We start from the raw sequence: 4,836 nt of genomic DNA, 5'->3' as shown, positions 1-4,836 counted from the left end.
AACAGCTTCTGAAAATTAATAAATATGAAAATAAATATGTAATGTAAATAAAGTATAAAACCTTAAACTACTCAGATAACTGAGCCACGGATAACGAGTACCAATCCTTAGATTCACCTTAAAGTAAATGTAATATTTTTGAAACGTTTTGTTTTTTGGCAGTCAGTCAGTCTCTGACTGTCAGTATTGTCAGAATAGTTGCTGCCATTTTTCCCCACTAGCACTAAACAATTAAACGTCAACCTAAACATCTTAACATCTTAAACATGTCGTCTTAAATAAATCACGAGCGATATAATATCCATTTACCTCATATGCTGTTGATGAACGGCACCATCTCTATACTCCACAAGCGCAGTTTAGCGGAAAAAAGTAGCGTCCTCTGCCCAACAGAGTCGCGGCACTTCCGGTTTCTTGACAAATGGGCTCTCCCTTGAAATTTGGTCTCGATCTATGGTGTCGATCAAATATCAGGTACACTTAGATTATATATAGTATGTGTATAGTTAATACAGAATGCATAGTAGCTTAACTGTCTGTATCATTTAAAACACATATGTCAATATTACCTGACTACTAATAATAACATAAATCATTTGTTTACATGTAATTGTTTAATCAATCACTATGTGATTTACATAAGAGAACTGAAGCAGTCAATAAAAATTAATTAATGAAAAAGGAGACTTTGTTAGACTGTCATGACTTGATTATATCCAAATATTTTCTTTCATTATTTATAGCAAACAACTGGAATAACTTGCTTTCATTTATTTATTGAGGTCTGCTTTAAACCAGTGTGGTAGAAGATGGTATCATTATGAACTGTAGCTACAGTAAAATACATGAATCGTGGTTTGGGAAATTTTTCTTTATTTATTACTTTACTTTAAGGTTTATATATATATATACACACACACACATACACACACACACACACACACACACAAGAACAAACATTGGCTCGTACCATAGACATAAAAAAGACAATATAACATAAAACAAAAAAGAAAAGAGACCAAAAAACACACACACATAGTCCCAAAACATACAATCAAGAGGGTAAATAACTTAAACCTCAGAGGGGTCACTGGATTGCTCTTAGATATAGATTTGTCAAATTAATCAAGAAATTGACCCCAAGTAGCCAAAAATTTTCTTATGGAGCTAGTCTCTCATCTAAATAACAGATATCATAATAGAAATCTGGCTGCACGGTGGCACAGTGGGTATAGCACGTTTGCCTCACAGCAAAAAGGTGGCTGGTTTGAGCCCTTGGTCAGTTGGCATTTCTGTGTGAAGTGTGCATGTCCTCCCTGTGTTTGCATGGGTTTCCTACGAGTGCTCCAGTTTCCCCCACAAGTCCAAAGACTTGTCATAGGTGAATTGGGTAAGCTAAATTGTCTATAGTGTGTATGTGTAAATGGGAGTGTATGGGTGTTTCCCAGTGATGGGTTGCAGCTGGAAGGGCATCCGCTGCGTAAAACATGCTGGATGAGTTGGCGGTTCATTCCGCTGTGGCGACTCCAGATTAATAAAGGGACTAAGCTGAAAAGAAAATGAATGAATGGATAACTAAATCACATGATCATTTTTCCACATGGATCAAAACCAGTTACATGTGTGTTTAATATGTGATTCTATTATGAGAAACGTACGTGTGGCTTACGTGACACATTTTTTCTGTAGGGAATCCCTATATGAAGCAAAAGATAGCACTGACAAAACTCACAATGCATTAAAAACTATTTATTAGCAAGGCGAAATTCTGAAATTCTTCACACTGGTTTAGTTTTGTCGACCGATCATGTACAAACTCTATTTCCACATGAATTGCGAGGTTCAATCTTAAACACTCAAAAATGAATCACAATGAAGTTTATCATGAACTGTTTGTAACCTTTTGATTCTATTTTATTAGTCTAATATTTTAATTATAAGTTGGCAGATTCCTTAGAATAAATCTAAATTTGTTACCTCTGTTGCCTTACAGCAGGAAGGTCGCTGGTTCAAGTCCCGGCTTGTCAGTTGGAATTTCTTTGTGGAGTTTTCACGTTCTCCCTGTGTTAGTGTGGGTTTCCTCCGGGTGCTCCGGTTTCCCCCACAGTCCAAAGATAGCCCTATAGGTGAATTGAATAAAATTGGCCGTAGTGTATGATTGTGTGAGTGCATGTGAGAGTGTATGGGTGTTTCCCAGTACTGGGTTGTTTTAGCTGGTGTGTAAAACATATGCTGGATAAGTTGGCTGTTCATTTCACTGTGGCGACCCCTGATAAATAAGGGACTATGCCAAAGGAAATTGAATGATGTAATTGAAAGCTAATCAGTTAAAAGATATGAATACACTCTCAGAAATAAAGCTGTCACTGGGGTGGTACCGTTTCAAAAGGTACAAATTTGTCCATATTAATACCATAAGGGTACATATTGTTAACTACAAAGTACAAAAGTGTTCCTCTTAAAACTTTTAGGTACTACTATATACATTTGAGATAGCAATATGGACCCATTAAGTACAAATGTGTACCTTTTAAAATGGTACCACCCCAGTGACAGCTTGTGTACCTTGAGAGTGTATGGTTTAAACATATCTATCTCTAGAAAAACCCAGATCCAATTAATTAAATCCTATATGATTGAATTACTTTATATTCAGGGGCAAAATTGACGCAGCTCCATACTCCACATAATAGATTAATTAATCAGAAGCATTAAAAACACATTGGATTTATTGATATTATTACATATATCTTATTCTAATTTGTTTAATTTATGTTTCACTAAAAATATCAATCGCATAAAGTTTATTAGTTCAATTATGTTAAATGTATGTAATCCAAACCCATGGAAATATATTAAATGCAGTCAGAATATATACAGCTGAAGTCAGAAGTATTAACCCTCCTGAATTATTAGCCCCCCTGTATATGTTTTCCCCAATTTCTGTTTAACGGAAAGAACATTTGTTCATCACATTTCTAAACATTATAGTTTTAATAACTCATTTCTAATAACTGATTTATTTTATCTTTGCCGTGATGACAGCACATGATATCCCACATAGCAAAATATCTCTGGCCCAGCTCTGGCCCACACAATCAGTTTTTGTTTGGCCCACATGCTGCAGTGAATTACGATACATGACTGGACCAAGTCTGGCTTCCAGACAAGGACCATATCTGGGCCAAGTCTCAGCCAAGTTAATAACCCTTAACTGAGCCTGAACTGGGCCAGATATGTTGGTGTGTCACGACTGCAATGAAATTGATAAACTCATGAGTCATTGGTCTTTAGGCATGCTATGGGCATGCTTTTTCTTGAAGTGGTAGAATCTTTTTTCTTTATTTGAAAATAATACAAATTTATTTTAAATGTGGGTCAAGGCCAAACCCACATAGAAATTAATAACATCTTAGCCAAATACTACAGTTTACATCTGGCCCAAGTATTCTGGGATGCCTTAAAGATGGTGCCACCAAACCAGGGCCATGTTTGGCCCACATGCTGTGTGCCAGTGCCGGATGAAAGCCTGCTGTGCCAGATTTATTCCAAATCTGGGCCAGATTTCTTTGCTACCAGGGATTTTACTATATATTTTTCAAGATAGTAGTATTCTGCTTAAAGTGCACTTTAAAGGCTTAACTAGATTAATTAGGTTAATTAGACAGGTCATTGTGTAACGATGGTTTGTTAGACAATTAGAAAAAATATTGCTTAAGAGGGCTAATAATATTGCCCTTAAAATGTTCTTTAAAAATTAAAAACTGCTTTTATTCTAGCCAAAATAAAGCAAATAAGACTTTCTTCAGAAGAAAAAATATTATAGAAAATACTGTGAAAATTTCCTTGCTCTGTTAAACATCATTTGGGAAATATTTAAAAAAGAAAAGAAAAAAAATCACAGGAAAGCAAATAATTTTGACTTCAACTGTTACTGGTAATCAATCTTATTTGATAATCAGTCCAGTTTTGAGGCTTTAGCCCCTTCCTCCTTCAGTAAGGCCATGCATGGTCTTTAGTGCCAATAGGGTTAATTCCAGTATGCATGGCTCAGGCAGGCCAAACTATGCGGTGCATCTCTGTCGCGTTTGACGCCCGTCAGGAGCAGAGGCCAGGTGCGTAGTGCTCCCGTCGCGGCCTGACCTGTCGCCCAGCAGTGAATTATTCCACACCAGCCGCGCCACAACAGTTTAGAGGTGATGAATCGCCCAGGTGCTTGGCAGGCGGTGTGAATTTCATTTCCTTCCAACCAGCGGGTGTCTGTTTTTCTCCCACAACGTGCAGAAACTCTGTTCCTATTGAGCCAGAGCGTGTCCTTTTTGCCACGTGTCTCCCACTGACAGTTCTATTACCAAGAAAAATGAACAGGGGACATTAACCGCTCTGTCCTGCTACGACACCTGAAAACTACATGTGAATAGAGCGACCCAGGCAGTGCCTTCTAGTTATTAGATTAAAGCCACTTGAGGCAGTGTACTGTATTATAGGGGTTTTATCATGGGTGGAATTATTGGTAACACTTTACATTAAGGTTCCATTAGCGACAGTTGAATTATTAGCCCTCCTGAATTATTAGCCCCCCTGTATAGGGGAATTACCAACCTACGTCACACAAGTTCAACCGCGCATACCGGTTGCAAAAAAGACCGGTTGCGATAACAAACATGTCGTGTTGTGCGGTAGGATGCAAAAATCGAAAGTCCAAAAATAGAAAACTTAAGTTTTACCGTACACCACACTGCTTTTAATGCCAACCGCAGACATCTTTGTCTAACAGCCATCAGAAGAGCTGAATGGAGTGAGGACCTAATTAAAAATGCTAATTAAAAATGCTCC

This window comes from Danio aesculapii, chromosome 6 (assembly GCF_903798145.1).
Source record: "Danio aesculapii chromosome 6, fDanAes4.1, whole genome shotgun sequence".
Taxonomy (NCBI): Eukaryota; Metazoa; Chordata; class Actinopteri; order Cypriniformes; family Danionidae; genus Danio; species Danio aesculapii.
Note: the sequence above shows the minus strand (reverse complement) of the source record.